This window comes from Phoenix dactylifera, chromosome 17 (assembly GCF_051530095.1).
Source record: "Phoenix dactylifera cultivar Ajwa chromosome 17, Ajwa_hap1_PhDact_Kaust_v1.1, whole genome shotgun sequence".
Lineage (NCBI taxonomy): Eukaryota > Viridiplantae > Streptophyta > Magnoliopsida > Arecales > Arecaceae > Phoenix > Phoenix dactylifera.
This window is the reverse complement of record NC_143206.1, coordinates 6,413,295-6,432,962: the sequence shown is the minus strand read 5'-3', so window position 1 is coordinate 6,432,962 and position 19,668 is coordinate 6,413,295. Positions and strand designations below refer to the sequence as shown.

The following is a 19,668-nucleotide window of genomic DNA, read 5'->3' as shown; positions in this document are numbered from 1 at the left end:
TGCACATCGAATAGGCCACATACATCAGTGTGTATTAGGGCAAGTATTTCAGTGGACCTCTCCCCGTGTCCTACAAAGGGTAATTTGGCTATTTTTTCTTGAAGGCAGGATTCACAAATCAGATATGGCTTAGAAGTCAATGAACTCAAAAGTCCATGTTTCTCCAATTTGTTAATTCTGTCTTCTCCTATATGACCAAGTTTGAGGTGCCATAAATACTTTTGATTTATCTCATCTCTAGATCTTTTAGATCCTATGGTACTCACTGTATGCTCAGATACGTTCACAGATACATCCATATGTAAGTGATAGAGATCGTCAATCATAAAACCACGTCCAAACAGTTTATTTCGCAAATAAATGAAAACATAGTCTTTATTGAAATTGAATTCATAATGTTCCTGTGCTAGACAAGATACAGAAATCAGATTTCTGCTAGCACTAGGTACAAAATAACAATCTCTAAGTATCAAACTAAATCCTGACGGTAAATGCAAAGAGAATGTGCCTACAGCAACAGCAGCAACTCTTGCTCCATTGCCGACCCGTAGGGTTACCGCACCTTCCGTAAGCCTTCTACTTTTCTTTAGACCCTGCATAGTAGTGCACAAGTGAACACTAGAACCAGAGTCTATAATCCAACTGAAAATAGAAGAAACCGTTAGATTAGTTTCAATAATGAGCATGTTAGACATACCTTCAGAAGGCGTGTCACCCTTTTTGCTCTTTATGTTTTTCATGTAGATAGGACAGTTCCTCTTCCAATGGCCATCTTTATTGCAATGGAAACATTTTTCTTTGGGTTCGGCCTTCTTCTTAGGAACTTCCTTCTTCTGCTTTTTCTCGGTCTTCTACTTCTTCGCAGGCTTCTTCTTCTTCTCAGTAGACTTTCTCTTGGAAGTAGAAGCTAGCTTAGCAGCGAAAATTGTGCCCCTTGAACCTTTCAAGGCTCCCTCAGTTGTTACCAACATATTCAACAATTCAAGCTTGATGCATTCAATTTTATTCATATGGTAGTTTATAATAAACTGCCCATATGAAGATGGCAACGATTGTAGGATCAAATCCATTTGCAAATCCTTGTGCATGGTCATGCCAAGCTTCTCAAGATCCTTGATCATAGTCAAACCATGTTCATGGACAGACTGTCCATCGCGCATCTTGGCTTTGAAGAGCCGCTTGAATACTTCAAACCTCGTTGCGCGACTCTGTTCACCATACAACTCTTGTAGGTAATCAAGTATGTCCTTAGCAGTCTTCATGCTCTCATGCTGGCATTGCAATTCGTTGGACATGGATGCCAAAATGTAGCACCTAATCTTATTGTCGTCATCCAACTATTTTGCATGCGTCTCATGCTGCTCATTGGTTGCACGGGCTGGTAACACCGAGAGTTCATGGTCAAGAACATAAGCTATCTTTTCGCAACTCAAGACAATCTTCAAGTTGCGGAGCCAATCTTTATAGTTTGGTCCGGTCAACCTATTGTTATCTAGAATTCGAACTATCGGGTTGGAAGCCATTGACATCTGCAGAGAGTAAAGATTTTAATTAGAAATTTGTATTTGACATTAATTTGTTTTAGAAACTTTTAAAACAAAATTGGATCAAATCCTCCCACTATTTTTTGGATCTCTCACACTCCCCTCGTAAAGATACGGAAACCTGCAACTTAGGGTTTCGAGTGGGGTGCTGCGGTCCCACCAATCTACATGTCACCTCACCTAACCGTTATTGGAGACACATAGATGATGAGTGTACAACTCTTGTACAATGCTTCGTAAGCATATTGAGCTAATCTGGTCTTCAAGTCATAAGGACCTCACTTAACAGTTATTGGATCCGTTCCTTGGTTAAGTCAGACCCACCGTATATCCCGCGAAAATAAAGTTATGATTGGGTCCTCACCTAACAGTTATCGAAGCCCAATCCCACCCTTACCCTACAACATCTCATGTTAATAGAGAGGTCTAATCCCCCGATGCAACTAGCCCACTGTATCCAGCCGAGATTAATCAACGCTGGAAAGATCTTAACAACTCTACTACGGTGGAAGACCAATCGACTTAATATTGGGTAAACAGATCTTAGTGATTCCAACTTTGAGCTTTCCATAGGAGATAATCGATCAATTGACCAGGTAAGCAGGTGAGAGGCTTTCCTTACTCAGAGAGTAAGGTCCTAATTAAGTAACCACCTTTAAGCTTTCCTAGACACCAATTAGATCAATTAATCAAATATGGCTAGCTCAATGTATCGTTCACTCTCGACTGATTTAGGGAAGTTTTAGGTCTCTTGAGATTTACATCTAATATAACTATCTATCCCATACCATATGTCATTCGATTTACATCTTATGTAAATGTCACATTGGTTCAGGTTTACATCCTATGTAATTATGAAATCCTTTTATACATTATATGATTACATCTTATGTAAATGACATAATTGTTTCAGTTTACATCTTATGTAAATGTCTTATTGTTTAAGGATTTTATTTACATCTCATGCAAATAAATTTTGTTTAACTAATACATACATCTCATGTATACATTGTTTTAAACATAACCTTAAACAAGTATGAACATTATGATTACCACATGCATCTCATGTATATTTTGAGATCTGAAACTTTAAACCTATTATGCTATTCTCTGGATTTCAGATCATGCATTACTTGATTTAAAAGATTGTAATCTAATCGTAATTCTAAAATAATTTGCAAGATCATAGTAAATAAAAATCTGCATGCTGAAAATTTCAGCAACATGAAATTTCAGCACGCAGAAAATCCAGCAAGCATAATTCTTTAAAAATCAGATTAAAAATATGGTAATCAATCCTTAAGTCCTAATCATGCTCCCTAGAACCTGGCTCTGATACCACTGATGAGTTACGCCCTGTTCGATGCGACGTTCGCAGCGGAATTCAAACGAGACGTCGTTCATCGTATAAACACGCCTCGGATCGTAGAATTCAAAAATTTTTCTAGATCCAAATCTAGAAGATCTTTGAACTCATTAGGAAGGAAAGATTAGGATCTGAGGAGGGTTGATTAAGATTTATAAAACTGAAACAAAAATTAGAAGTTATAAATTTGAAGATCTCATCTTCAAAAATTCTGCAGGTGTAGAACACCGCAGCCCGATGATCTTTCTTGGTTCCTGGTTAAGCCGCACATGTGTCCGGCCTCTACAGGTATCCACACGAGGATCTAATCATATGAGATAGGGTCTTACCGGAGTGTTAGCTCCTTGCAAAGATCTCTCATGACTATCAAAAAGATTGGAAGAAATCTGCAACATATCTCCTTGAAGAAGAACCCTTTCTTCTTTGATCTACTTGCAACGAAGGAAGAGGAAGGAGGAACTTTTGCGCGTGGATCTTCCTTGCCTTGATGCCATGGAAGAAGAGAATGCAGAGGACCCCCTTGCTGCCATGGAGAAGGAGGAAGAATGGGCTTGGGCGTGGAGGAAAGAACTCCTTCTTTCCTTGGGCGAATTGATCGCTTCCTAGGTTCTTCTTCTTTCTTTCTTTCCAACACTTGGAAGAAGATGAACTAGATCTCCATTGCTGCTGTGGGAAGAAGAGGGGAAGCCTCTTGCTGCCGTGGGAAGGGAGAAGAAAAGAGAAAGGGAGGCATGGAGAGGAAGAGAAGAGAATTTATTCATAATGTCTCCCTTGCTACCCTTTTATAGATTAGGTTTAGGGCTTCTCCTAATCTTATTAGGAGTATGGGACTATAACCCACCCTTGGATTAATGCCAAGTATTCAATCCTTGTGCTCATAGATGCATGACATGTGTCCACTTAATCAATTGATTAATTTTCTAATCACATTAGGATTCCTAATCTTATTAGGAGAATTAATTGATTTGGGAGCATGCATCCTACGACGCCATGTGGACTTTAAAGTCCGCATAGTGCGAACACGACTTAAGTCATATTCATCCTACGACGACATGTGGTCTTTAAAATCCGCACAATCCTTGGTTTAATCAAATTGACCCAATCATGAACCCAAATCAATTTGGGTCAAACCCAATTTGATTTGGCTCATTAAATCAGTCCAATTGCAATCTAATTGCAATCAATTTCACTTAATTCTTCTTCCATTAACTCACTAACACTTAGTGAGTTAATTCAATCACCAATCATATTGATCATTGATTTCTATTGTGATTACAAATCATAATTATGATAGTCTGACTAATTAAATCCTCTATGTGTGTGACCCTATAGGTTCTATTCTGACTGGTAATGAGACATATTGAGATCTCCATCTCAATATTACTGAAACTCCTTTCAGTGGACTGAAACAATTTCAGTTCTACTCTTAGAGTTCACTGATCACCAAGTGAATGCCTTAAGAGTTTCACAATCCACTAGTGACACCTAGTAGTATATGGTGGCAACCCAGCAGAATGGAACGTCTGAACCTTTAGGTGCAGTTAGCGTATGATACAGTCCCTCCATCATGGATCCCGACATGATGGAGGTTATGGATATCTCGTCAAATCCCATCGTCCGTCATATGTCAAATTTATACGACTTCCAATTCGAGATATGAAAAACTCTTTTTCCAAAATACCTAGCTAGGAATTTATCGAACTCAGTCTCATAAATCACATAGGATCACTCCTAATCTATCAAGGTCGATAGATCCCATCTAGATGCAACTCTATTCCAAAATGAACCTACTGTAGCCAATCTGCACTACAAGGACCTGAATGGCTAGGGCCCAAGTTCACACGCTCGTCAAACTACAGCAACCTCACCGTGAATAGCTGAGGCATCGCAGGTCAAAGGACCAGTCATACAACTGCAGCATAAGTAGTCACTGACGAGTGGATAGACATCCATGTGACTACTATCTTTGGTCACGCTTAGTACCTTGTTCTCTAACAAGTACTTGCATAATCACTCCAGTTTCTTTACACCGTAGACTCGAAACTTGTCCATCTGCACTAATCTCAGCGGATCGATCACCGTCCCTCGTGATGGATCCATCGATCAGGAATATTTAGAAATTAATCCTTAATGACACATGCCTCAAATTCTCAACTTCTTGAGAATATGTGTCATTATTTATTAATTTCTTGGACGATTCATTGACACATACAAGCATGAATGAAAAACAAATTGTCCAATCTTATTTATTAATAAGTGTCAAATTACAAATTTATGCCCCAGATTATAAATATGCGTCAGCCACGTTGGCTTCTAGGGCATACTTCTAATATATTTTTAGTTTTGGATCTTCCAAATCATTTCCGTAGTAGATCTGGATCGATTTTTTTCTGATCCTTCGTTAAAAAATTCATTCTCTTCATAAAAAAGAGGAGGTATAATGCTATTTACATATCAAAATCAAATTCAAATTTCATATTTTAAATTAGGGCATATGGAAAAATGTGCTTTCCACACATGTGCATACGGATCATGTACGCGATGCCGTGCGCACTTGCACGACATGGTTACCCGGCTGAGCCAAGCTGAGTGCAAGCATGTGTGGTCACCAACACACCGTCTTTAAAGCTCAACTTAGGTTTGAATGAACATGGCATCTATAAATGCAAGAGAGTACTTTCACTAATCATCCAGTGGAGGATGATTAAAATAAAGTTTTAAATCTTTTGAATCATTTAAAAAAGAAGGAAATAAAATTCTATTTAAAAATTTGAATCTTTTTAAAATAGAAAATTTAAAAATTTCTAACAATCCTCCATAAAAGATTTAAATTTTTAGAATCATAAAAAAGAGTATCTTGGCAACTTATATTATGCAATGGATGAGGTATCCTGTGAATTCAAACCTCACTTAGTACTGAATGTATCCATTTGAAGGGCCTATTATGGATTAGATCTTGAATTAAGTTATTTGTCTTAGACTTCTATATATCATACACATAGTACGGATCAATTGAATCTTTAAATGGTCAATGCATATTAAAGGTTTTGTGCTTAGTACCTTGATTTTTTATGAAAATTTGTCACGATTAGTCCAAACCCCTAGTCGCAGCCTATACGACGATTCTTACATAGATAAGCACTCCAAGGGTATTTGTAACCAAATACCTATGGCCTTCCTGCATTGGACCCATTAAGAGTGTAACTCAGCCTTTTCAATTTATTTTGACACTAATGTGAGCACTCATCATCGAGATAGGAGGAGATATAATCTAAAAATATGCTCAAACATGATCGCTCAATCAGCTTCATTCCTACCATATTAAACACTTTTCATAGGATCTCTCCGATCATAGAGGTTGGATATCTGTTGTTGGTGACCAAAGAGTAGGCTTAAACCCCATCCCTCTCAATAATTCTAGGACACATTCCTACGCAAAATCTTGGTTAATTGATTTGCCAAGATTTTCTATCTTGACAAACGTCTTCCTCTTTGGCCGAAGCTTAAGGTGAAATTTCTAATACTTCTTCTTTGTGTGTCCATGGGGTTACAATGATCGCAGTAATTTTTTTGAGTCGTGTTGATTTGCTTCTTGCCTTGCTCCTTCTTCTGGCTTGATTTTTTGCTACCTTTTTTAAACTTGTTACCCTTTTTACCTTCCCTAGGTTGATTCTTCTTCTCAATCCTCATGGACTTCACACTAGCTTTGCTGATGTTTTCAACTTTAAAATGTTTTAGCTTCTTTCGGATGCTCTTGTGGAGACCTCCAATATACTTCATGAAAACTGTATGATTGTCGATGGAGATTTCGAGGAAGATTGCTTGCTTGTGGAACTCGGCAGTGTAGTCCTAACAAATTGACCATACTTTTGCCGTAGGTATTACCACTTGATCCATCGATCCTCCTCATGGCCTATTGGATAGAACTGTTTCTTGATTAGGCTCTTGAATTTATTTCACATCAAATTTGAAATGTCGTTGTTTCTTATGTACGAATTTCACCGGATAAGAGCATGGCTAGAAAGCTTGAGACGGACAAAAGTTACTTTCTAGATACTAGAGTATCTATAGATAGCTAAGCATGTCTCTAACTAGTCTAGCCAGTTATCTAGCATTCTTCATCAACAATACTATTATATACAGAGATTTCGATTCGATCCTCAACTTTAAACTATTAAAGAGGAAGATTTTTTATACCCGTAGGTTGCTCATTCTCATCCTCATTGGATGGTGGATCTTTATCTCGAGCTATAGGAGAGAACTTCCAACAGGTGTTACTGGTGCTTGTGTTGAAGGTATCGCCAATCTGGAGACGATCTCGTTGAGTTGGACAATCTTCTCCTCTAGTTATATAAGGCGTTCTTTTGCCTCATCATCACCCATCGAGGAAGAACTAGCAACCATACTTGCTTTTATTCTTCGATACACTTGAAGTACAAATAGCTCTTCTCCTGATTGCTTGTATTACTCACACATTGGAATATGAACAGAAGCCTCAACAGATATAGAGGATCGGAGCTCTGATTTCAACTAGATCTAATTGGAGAGAAGGAAGATTTTCTTCAACCCGCTTAATTCGAATCCCTCAAAAGATGACTAGAAAAAAATATAATAATTACGAAAGTAGGGCTTAAGTCCTCTTTTCTTTTATTGATGATTAAAAAATAAGGTACAGAGCTTCTATTTATAATGGTGAGGTCCGTTCTTACATAATTTGTGTCGGATTCTTCTTTCTAATCTTAGTAGGACTCTCTTTCCTAAAATAGACATTACTAATAAAAATCTTCCAAAAAAAAGTTCAAATTTTTGAGGAGATAGATCTTAATTTCTACATCAACTCTACCTTTTGTCGCTATATCAGATTCTTCTCGGATATGGAGTTACACCCGGTCAAAGTTTTACTTAAAAAAGAAAATTTTTGATTTGACTAGCCCGTTTTAGGCCCCAAATAATAGAATTTGAGCTCGTAGATTTCGAAAAACTGCTCGATTTTTTTTAAAAAAATATTCTTAATTGGACGTCGTATGACTAAGTTGTGACATCCAAAAGTTTGACATATGACTCGGCTTTTTGATGTGGCAGATCTTGTTTCTGGATACTATCCAGTCTTGCTCGTAGTAGCTAAAGTGGTGCACATTAATCGAGAGATTCTTCTGGAGCATAATCATCCGAGATGAGACTATTAAAATAAAAATTTAAAACTTTTGGATCATTTAAAAAAGAAAAAGATAAAATTTCATTTACAAATTTGAATTTTTTTAACAAAAAAATAAAAAATTTCCAACAATATTTATAGATAACGAAAGCAGGGATGTACTCTATCTAACTTTTTTTTTTGGGATAAATCGGATTTGTTATACTAATTTAGTACAAATACATTCATAAAAATGAGAAAATAATATATATATAAAATCAGTGGAAATATCTGTTCCAGCGGACCACACTATGGTTCCTCTTTTATTGGTATGCACTGCTTGTTCGGATGCTGGTCTCAAGGTTTTTCAGATGCGAACAGGCCAATAAATTTGTACCATTCAACGGTGCCGGCCCAAAATCTCGGTCGACATCCCGACACGTGATTTCAGCTGTCGCCGCACACCTACTTCCGGAAAGTACCATCTCTTTTCTGTTAGATTATGACTCCCAAAAAACCAGTGGTACCAAAAAAGATGGCAGGCTTTGTCTCTTTCTCTATCCTGGCGTTTTTTTTTTTTTCTTGGCGTATGATTCAAAAAGATAAAAACAAAATAGAAGGTTGCTGAATCCATCCAAAATACAATAGCGAAGACCCTTAGCCAAATCTCCTGTCCTTAATCGTAACGGGTGGCAGACTTTGTCCCTTTCTCTATCTTGACGTCTTTTTTTTTTTTTTGTTTTATTGTTGTTTTAGGAACATGATGCAGAAAGGTAGAGAGAAAAGTTGAATATATTTTTCACCCGAAAACCTTCACTTCCGAGCTTTCTCAAGATCAACTTCGATAAATCGGTGCTCGATGGAATTACACAGGATGGTGGCAGCGGGTGGCTGCCAGTTGTTTGACACGTCGGTTTCGGTAGTAGAGTTGCAAGTTGCCGGGCTGGTCTTCGACATGTGTGGCTGGTGCTGCAGGTCAGTTCGATCATTCTAGAGGACGATTCGGTCACGGTTATCGGTGGATTCGGAGGGGACGAGGGGTGAGAGCATGGACCACCCCCTGATCGGAGACATAGAGATGATGATGAAGGATGGGGTGGCCTTTTAGGCCAAGCATGTATTCAGAAAAGCTAACGGAACAACCGACTGGGTGGTTGCCTACGCGGCCCACCATTCAGGGTACACCCTCTGGTCAGGAGAGGGGGAGCTGCCACAGGCACTCTACGAGCTAGTGTTTTTTGATTTTATTGGATGTATTGGTACACGCAATGTATGAAGAACCTGCCTAAGCAGATAAAAAGAAGAAGATGTAGAATGTTGCTTAATCCATCCAAATGCGATGGCAAAGATCCTTAGCCAAATCTCCTATCCTTAATGGTAACTGGTAGCAAAATATAGACCCAGCCTTAGTACCAACTAACTAGGCTAGCTCCTATGCAGCTCAACATTCTGGGAAGGTCTTATAGACTCATCAGAGAGACTCTCCTGCACCGCTGCATCAGGTTCTTATTTTTGATTCGATCGGCTGCACTTACACTAGAGTAGGATGAGCGGAGTGCTATTGCTGCACTATAGAGCTACCCCTAGTGCTATTGATTTGAATGAACACTAAAGGATGGAGACTCCTGCTCAAAAACATCAGCTAAAAGAGGAAGGAGAGAGGTGTTTTGCAAAGATTCTCATATTCCGGGCCAACCAAATCAGCCAAGCCATGAAAGCCATCATTGTTTTATTCCTTATCTTCACCATGGCACTGGACAAAAAATTACCCAACGCCGGCAAAGGAGGAGGGACTAATGGAAGCTCAAGATCAACGGCAAGTTGATTCCAGCACTGTATAGCAAAGGGACAATAACATATTGACAGCCTTCTATGCTCCCTGCACAAAAATCACAACAAATTGTTTTATCCGGCAGCAGCACCCTCCGGTTCAAAACACTTCTGTATGGAATTTTCACCCATAGAAGCTTCCACCAAAAGTATTTCACCCTCGTAAGGACTTCCAACTTCCACACCATTAAACTGATTCGTATCAGCAGACTGGTGGTGCAATGTAAGGATTTGATACATATCCTTACTCTTTAGCTGAGTCAGAATTAGTGAGAATTAAAAAAGTTCACATCAACATTAACATAAGCAAGCCACTGGCTCAACGGCACATTAGAAATCCAAGGGTCCCTAAACACATTGATAGATTCACCATTCCTCATTATCCAAAGGAACTGGTGCTGTATTTTTTACCCCGGGTGACAAGTTATAACTTAGCAGCTTTTAGGTTTTTAGCCAAGATCTTGGAAACTTATAGTTGGAGCGCACTAGCTGTGCCGGCAAAGTGGGAGGATGTAATACTAGGTGGGCTGCTAGCTTGCACGATAGATCCATTCTCTATTTTGCTGCTTATTATTGAAATTCATCTTATTGGTGATTAATATTTTTGTTGCGGAAGCCAAGACAAAATTTTGTTGATATTTGTGCAATCTCTTGTTGAACTAGAGGGAATCTATTGTAATTCTATTATTCTATTTAATGGAAGTTTTTGGCTGGAGGTTTTTTCTTTCATATTGAAGAATTTCTTAGTTAAAAAAAATAGTGTTGCCTCGGATTGCTTAATTATTTTGCTTGTGAATTGTTTGAGTAGATTGTAGAGATTATTGTTGTTTGGTGAGTAATATCCTATTTAATTATATAAAAAGAGAGAAAGAGTTTGCTGCATCATTATTTTTTAGTTGTATTTTTCTCAACAGTAGTAAGTGCAAGCCAAACCCACCCACACCCATTGGTTCACAAAATAATAGGTCATGAAATAAGACGAAGCCCTCTGCAGTCAGATGAGCGACCTCATAATAAAGCCCTGAACTCCATCTCCATAGCTGTAAGTACCGAAGAAGACGCATGCACACGAGACATGAAATAGATAGGAATGAATGAGAGGGCCGAATGCAGAAAGATTGCTCCACCAGCGAAGGACAGAGCCTTCGACTTCCATCCCATAATTTTTTCATAAAAGCTATTATCTTCCCACTATTTTTTGCCTTTTTGTAAACGCCAACTAACTTTTATTGTGACTCAAGGCCCCACACGTTTTTCTCTTGGTGCTCAATAATTAGCCATATGCCTAGCTTTGCCTTTCATAAGAAGACCGGCAATAGTTTTTATAAGTCTCCTTCTGTTTTGTAGTGTTTTGCACCGAGAGCATTTAATTTTGTTATCCTGTTTGAATGCATGATAAAACTTGTAGCTAGATAAACCAATGAGTTGGAGGAATAATAAGTACGAAGATGACTACACCTTACTTTTTCTCAAGGCTTTTGGGTCTTTGTACGAGCCTATTGGGCCTGGACTAGTGGGTTTAGGTACCTGTCAGGCCACTTGACCAAGATATTTATGCAGCCATGGCCAGTTGAAAGCACTCACAAAGTGGGATGGGGTGTTGACCACCAAAGTCCTATCTACCTTGACAATTCGAATTAAAACTCTTGAGATTTAGCAATAATCGTCGAGGCTGCTTCGATACTATGGATTCTTCTCTGAAGAGCTTTTAATTGTCAATTGCACAAAATAATTATCAATTATGTAGTTCTTATAGCATGTTTCTTCTACTATTATATAACCGGATTCAGGATCGGTGGGTACAATTGAATGCTTAAGAGAATAGTGCTGCACATTTGGGGGTGAAAGCAGAACGGATAATATCCATTCGGATTTATATCTATATTGGGATCTGTCTCAATATAAATGCAAATTTAAGAATCTTACTATTATCGAAATTCATCAAAAAGAAATAGATATGGATAGCCCATTCGTGTTCCATATTTCTAGTACCAACCTAAGAGGAGGCTAGGCTCTATAGCCACCCTAACAACACGTGTGTAATTGTTACAAGTTCTCTTGGTAGGAAGGTGAATGCTTTCTAAGGATATATACAAGGTGAGTACTATTGTTGAGGAAGATGGCTTTGGACAGATACACTGCATTACAACTCCACTAGAACCTCCTGTCACTCAAGAATTTTGAAATGCAATGGCATGCAAGGCAAGTAACTAATCCATGACCATTTGCATGCCTTTGAAGGGGAGAAGAAGTAGGGCATTTATGGAGGGTATAACAACCCAGGACCTCACCCAAAATGGCTAGCCAGAAGATATTATTTGGGTTTCTTAGTCCTGTATAAGTACCTAAGATCTTTTCGGCGAATAACTGATGTGAGACTAAACACACGACCGCTTCCTCACATACTCCTCCCGTTTAAGTCCTGACGTCCTTGTCAGACTAAGGGTTCATATCCATTCAAATCTAATTACATACACCATGATAGGCCTGTGGTCAATGTCCATTAACCCGTGCTGCAGTATCTCTTAGTCCACATAGGTTATGGGCTGAGTTCGCTCTGATACCATTTGTAACAATCCAGGACCTCATCCAAAATGGCTAGCCGGAAGGTATTATTTGGATTCCTTAGTCCTGTATACTCAAGATCTCCTCGGCGAATAATCGATGTGTGACTAAACACACGACCACACGGTCCTCACAAAGGGCATCTCAAGGATAGGATTGAGCTATCCGGATTTTTACATTTGAAACGAAGGTGCACATAGGATGAGGTTTGTTGAGAGGGCACTCAGATGATGACCATTTGCCGTTCAAATTATTTGATGGTAGAACCTTGGCATTCAAATTATTTGATGGTAGAACTTTGATGGACAACAAGGTTTTGCCATTGGAGTGTTGAAGGCCTGAAAATGTAATAATGGTTTGAGAGTTGAATTTTTGGTTTCTGATAGTGAAGCGCTGCCGTAAGAAGGCCCGGACATCAACACCTTGCCATTGGAGTGCTTAAAGACTGCAAATGCAAACATGACATAGATATCCATGGTTTCGACACTAAAATAGACTACAATATAATGAACTTAATCCTCTCTACTGTGTTAATGGCTTATGATTGTACAACAGTTGAATAAAGAAATTATAGCACTAGAATATAATGAACTTAATCCTTTCTACTGTGTTACAAAATTTAGTCACATGTCAATGTTAAAGTGCAGTGGATGAAACGGCATATCTTGGTATTTGTTCCTTCATAATTTACTTCATTATGGTTCATTTGATTCCCTCAACTTAGTTGGCATTAAGAATCGTCTACTTTTCTTTAATCTTCACAAAGTACCAACTAGAGCTGGCTATACAAAATCAATCAATGGACACTTTGTTTGATAGAAATTAAAAAGGGAATTTCTTGGTCTAGAGCACGAGAGCTAGGTTGTCCAGTTGAAAGACTTCAGACAGACAAACAATGCCTATTAATCATCCATAAAAAATAATAATAATAAGTCTTTTCATAAAACTAGTGTAGACGATTTATAATGTCCTTAAGCCTGCAGAACTGGTTTGAGTTGTAGCTGCCTTCCTTGCCTCCCAATCACAATTGAAAGAGAAATGACAAAGTAAACCATGTGCGATCCCTTATGTTTGAATTGATTTCATTGCACTACAAATATGGGTATGCTAAAATGAAAATAAAGCAACTAAAATGAATTAAGCTAATAGATATAAGCTATATATCAAATAAAGGATCTAAACTAAAGAAGATACAGGAATGCAGGAGTCATGAAAAAATGCATCCATTCAAGCATTCACACATAAATTACATGATACCATAAGCCAAAACAACAACAACAACAACACAAAGCTTATCAAATTGAAGTCCAGTCGAAGATCTCTTCCTTTGGAGGAGGCCTCTTGGGAGAACCTCTCTCTTGCTCTTTGTTGCTCTTGTAACCCTCTTTGCATTCTAGGTCTAAGATGGGTTCAACTCAAGTCTTTGCACAGAAACCTAGACCTACTTGAATTAGGGGTAGATATATATAGAGATTTAGTGACTAGATCTAAAAGAAAGAGGGAAAAGAATTTAGTTGACAGACTCTATTTTGGTAGAGTTTTCCACCACCTTCTCTAATTTATCCTAAATTCTAAGCTAAAAGACTAAAAGAGAGAACTACAAGAAGAACAAGAGAATCTTTTAATCCTCTATAGGGGAGTGTATTTACAGTTGCTAGAGAGTAGAACGAAAGGCTAACAATGGATATTCTAAAGTTCTAAAGCTTTTTTAATAATCTAGGGTTCTAGTTATGCCAATTTCATGTAGAGATAGTCATTCCCCAGATCTGGAGCATGACATGGCCGTGCTACCGAGAATACAACCCACGATAATACGAAGCCAACATTATATTTAGTTTCCAAATTCATCTCAAATAAAATAGAATAAATTGGAATCCAATTTTATTATCTATTAAATGCAACCAATATTGATTCAGAGCATCTAAATCTAAACATAAATACCAAACTCATAATCCTCAAAATTTAAAAAATTACTAACTATAAATTCATAGTCAACCGAAGAACTAAAGTTCTGTTATATATATCGCCAAACTTGCTGGCACGAAATCTAAGCCTGGACCATTCTTCGTCCCTATTGACCCAATTCGCTTAGAGAGAGAAAAATAAAAGTAGAGATATATGAGTGACACAGCTCAGTAAGTAAATCTTTTACTATCTTACTGGATCAAGCATAAGATTTTGCATGAGTCGATGCATCATAATGTGAAAATAACAATTATTACAAGACAAAACATTTCATAGTATCATATGATAAAGTAAGTCATAAAGTCAATCATGCATACAATATCATCAATATGCCATAAATAGGGTTCCAGGTGTATAGCATAAATAAAATTATAAATCATTTATCCTTTAAGCATATCATTGATCAAATTACTTCCTCAGACTAAATGCTAAGATCACTATTATACCTGTGACAAGGTCGTAATCGACAAACACTGACTATTATTATCCGTAGGTAGGGTCGTATGTCAACTACAATTATCCACTGGTAGGGTCGTATGCTAATTACTATTATCTGCTGGTAGGGTCATATGCCAACTACTATTATCCTCTAATAGAGTTGTATGCCAATTACTATTACCCACTGGCAGGGTTGTATGCCAACTACTATTACCTGCTGGTAGGGTCGTATGCCAACTACTATTACCGCTGACAGGGTCGTATGCCAACTACTATTACTGTTGATAGGGTCGTATGCCAACTACTATTACTCGCTGGTAGGATCGTATGCCAATTACTATTATCCATTGGGAGGGTCGTATGCCAACTACTATTACCCGCTGGTAGGATCGTATGAAATTGGATGTCTATCTATCCACTTTCAGGGGCCATACATGGCTATCTAAGAGTTTTTTGCCATAGTTCTTAACATAATTTTTCTTAAGTCATATTTCTTGAATCATATTTTCTTGAACCGTACATGAATAACACACTAAATAGCTTTATAGAGTTCATAGCCCATAAATAAGTATTTAATAGTAGAATAATCATGAAATTATTCTTTTTATAATAAAAATATTATTTTCATAAATGTGAAGTTCATAGTTTATAAACCAGTCATGAATATTAAAATATTTATGGAACCATTATTTTGTAATAAATCATGAGTTTTATAATATCATATACTTGATTCTTGATTTTAAGAAAATATGATATCATCAATATTTAATATTATAAGCATAAAAAATATATGAAAATTTGAAAACTAATAGAGTATAAGGGTTACTTACAAGTTCGGAAACTAGTAAAAAGTATAAGACTTACTTACCTCTTTTGTCTTAGACGGTCAGACTTCGCTAGGCGACTCTGCTAGACCTATTTAAAATATTAACAACAAAATTAATTTCTAATTGCTGACTTTAATATAATAATGCGAGAAGATTTGATTAGGCGTACAATAGTTTTGGGTAGGTCAGGTCTAGACGATTCGCTTAATAAATTAGACTCAATCAGGCCAAGATCAATTAACAAGATTCATCAATGGAGGTTTTAGGTATATTCAACAAGGCTGGGGTGATCGGTCTAGTAGGCGGCCCGGACACTAGGGCAGTTTAGGGCCTGTTTTCAGGGATCAACTGGGGTTCATAGATCAAGTCGAAGGAACTCGGTTTATGGATCCATGGGTCTTCTTAGAGAGAGAAATAGGGAGATGAGAGAGAAGGAAGAGAGAAAAAATAAGAAAGAGAAACAAGAGAGGGATAACTCTCTCTCTCACCTCCTCTTTTTCTTTTCTTCTTTCTTTCTTTCTTTCTCGACAAATAGGGGAGGAAGGGAGGTGGGCTATTAGCTACCATGGTCATGATCAGGTGAAGCAGTAGCAGGCGGTGGTGGCGGCCAGCAAAGGGCGGTCAGCGGTGGTAGATGGCTGGTTGGATTTAGCCCAAAAAAAAATACAAGGCCAAGTAGGAGGGTCTGCGATCCAATCAATACCAAACACCGGTCGGCTTGTTGGTGGCCGGATCTCCAGCATCTAGTTAAGGATAACGGCCGAAAGCCTCTGCGACGAACGCTGATGGAGGCGGTGCCTTAGCGATTTCCGACCAATTTCTCAGCCGATGATTGTGATTTCTAGTCGTGGGAAGAAGAAGAAAGAGTTGAGTTTGTTTTTTAGATTGAACCAAGGTTTTGAATTTGAGAGGAGCTGGTATTTTCCAAAGTTTTGGGAAGAAGGGTAATGTCACCAGAGTTGAGAATCTTATAGATATTTGATTGATAATTCTGCTGAGCTGTGTCCTCTCTATGAAAGAATCAGTTGAGTTGGTGGGTCTGACTGAAAGAGAGGAGCTCATGTAGCGAAGTAATCCCTCATCGGTAGCCCAGAGGTCAGGAGGTTGAAGGACTCGCGCTTTCCAGAGAAGAGTGTTTGTCCCATTGTTAGGCCACAAAGATACACCTTTCACCTTTGCCTCATACAAAGAGGAAGTAGAGAGAATATGCCCAAGCCAATCTCCCTCCACCCCCCATGGAATTTGATCCAATTCCATGGGGGAGGGAGCAATGCAGATTTCAGAGACAATTGCATTTTCTTTTAATTTGTCTCAGTTTCAGTTTCTTGTGGCAGGCCTCATCCTTCATATTCTAGGGTCGCCATTCAAGTACCTCTAGCACCATTTTGCCTAGAGAAAGTTCAGGTCCTTCAGATTTGGTTTACAGTTAGTTTTCAAATGACAAAGCAGGCAATGTCAGAGGTTGACATTCTCCTTGCTCTTTTCATCTTTTCTATGGCAATCGTTATCAATGTCGTAGTGATCATTATGCTGGATTACTTTGGAATCAAATAAAAGACTGATACTTAGCTCACAACCAAAGAGTCTAGCCTTGAATTTTGTATTTGAAGCAACTAGATAAGAATGTAGCTTGCCATGAAACCAAATTGTGTGAAAGGATACCTACTTACTTCACTGGTCGTTTTTTAACGTTTCCTTGGACCTCAAAGAAGACAGATAAAGTGGAATGGAGACTACTACGTTCTGAACAGGCTCTGAGACGCACAACATGTGAACCAAGTGGCCAAAGTGAAACACAACACTTCTTCTGATAAATAATAAATGGAGTAGTTTGAGAAGCCTCTGGAGAATAATGGATCATTGGATATCCTAATCCCTGCTTGTGGGTCTCCCACATAAATAAATTTTAGAGAAATGGAGCCTCGGAGAGGTGGTGATCTTGCTGCTGCTGGTTGTTGGTTAATAAAATTGCACAGAACTCACCAAATCCAAGGGTTTGAGCTAGAAGTAAATAGAAGGGAAGCTCGTTGAGTCTTGGTTAGGAGTAAGGATATTGGTGATACAGGAGATCAAATTTGAATCAACATAGATGCAGTCTACTGGTACAGAGCTCATCAGACCTAAGCTTGGACTTTGATAGTTCTGTTTTGATTAGGCCTGCAATTCGATTAGATTGATCCATTTGTAGTCTAGAGCTGACCAAAAAATAATCCAGTTCCCTTCTTCCTCTCCTTTTTTTTTGTTTAGAAAAGTAGGGAGGATGGTATCTGTGAGGATCCGTGTGGGCATGTGTTTAGTCCCACATCAGTTATTCGCTGGATAGATTTTGGATATTTATACAGGATCAAGGAATCCAAATAATACCTTCTCGGTAGCTATTTTGGGTAAGGTCCTGGGTTGTTACCAACGATATTAGAGCGAACCCAGCCTATAACTTATGTGGAGTAGGGGACACTGTAGCTTAAATTTATTGAGGCTGACCACAGGCCGATCATAATACTTATGATTAGATTTGAATAGATTCAAACTCTTAACCTGACTAGAACGTTAGGTCTTAAACGGGGGGAGAATGTAAGGATCCGTGTGTGCGTGTGTTTAGTCCCAGATCGGTTATTCGCTGCATAAATCTTATTGGGTTAGCGGAAGATGGTGGACAGAAAATGTAGTAAAGTTGTGTGGTTAGAAAGAAAACTTGGGAGATTTTTGAATACTTTAACTGTTGCTCAAAATATACTTTTGATTATATTTTTTTGCTTGTACAAACTGATTTTAGCTTCTCATATTTATAGACTTAGACAGAATTTTCTAGATAAAATTTTCTGGATAGAATCTTCCTCGTGATTCTTCATACTTGAAGACTAATCCATCATCTTCTAGGTTCTTCCACATGATTCTTCATCCATCATCTTCTAGGTTCTTCCATATGATTCTTCATCCACATAATTAATCATCCATCATCTTCTAGATTCTTCCACATGATTCTTCATGCTTCTAGAAAATTACAAATTATTTTTTCCAATGCCCCTCTTAATTTGTAATTTTCAGTTGCTTCCTGAAGTTCTCAAATTTTTCACTGGTGACAGCTTTAGTAAGAAACTCTGCTAGCAGAGAGTTTGTGTTGATGAACTCCAAGCATATCTTTTCTTTGTATACCAAATCTCTTATAAAATGATGCCAAAGTTCAATATGCTTTGTCTAGGCATGAAACACCGGATTCTTTATCATTGCTATGGCCGACATGTCGTCACAATGAATTATCGTTGGCCGTGATTGATCTTGATGTAAATATGAGAGAATTCTTCTTAGCCATACTGCTTCACAAGCAGCATCTGTAGCAGCTATGTATTCTGCTTTGGCTAACGATAATGCCACTGTCTTTTGCTTCTTTGAGCTCCAAGAAATTACCTTTGTACCAAGGCAAAACAAATAGCCTGAAGTGCCTTTTCTATCATCTAAGGAGCCTGCCCAATCACTGTCAGTGAATCCAATGGGCTTATTATCTTCTTCTTCCTCATATAAGATGCCATCTTTCTTTGTTCCTTGAAGATATCTAAGCACCCTTTTTACGGCAGCAGAATGAAGTTTGCTTGGCTCACTCATGGATCTTGAAATCATGCTTATCGAGTGCACAATGTCTGGCCTTGTATTTGTGAGATGAATCAAGAAACCTACAAGACTTCTGAATGTTTTTGCATCAACTTTTTTAGCAGCATCATTTTGCTCCAACTTTTCATTCAAGCCCATAGGGGTTGAGATTGGCCTGCACTTGTTCATTTGGAATTTTTTCAACAAATCTTCAAGATACTTTTCTTGAGAAATAAATATTTTTTCTTTGGATTGCTTGACTTGAATTTCAAGAAAGTACTTTATAAGACCCAAATCAGTCATCTCAAATTCCTTTATCATCTTCTTCTTGAATTCTTCAACCATTTGCATATTTGTGCTCATGTAAATCAAGTCATCAACATAGAAGCAAAGAATAAGGAAATTCTTATCTTC

General features: G+C 38.1%; 1 pseudogene; it reads right to left on the bottom strand.

Annotated features, from left to right (window-relative positions):
- Positions 1-9,949: 9,949 nt before the first annotated feature.
- On the bottom strand, positions 9,950-19,413 carry LOC149751010 (secreted RxLR effector protein 161 pseudogene; annotated as a pseudogene).
- Between the last annotated feature and the right edge of the window lie 255 nt (positions 19,414-19,668).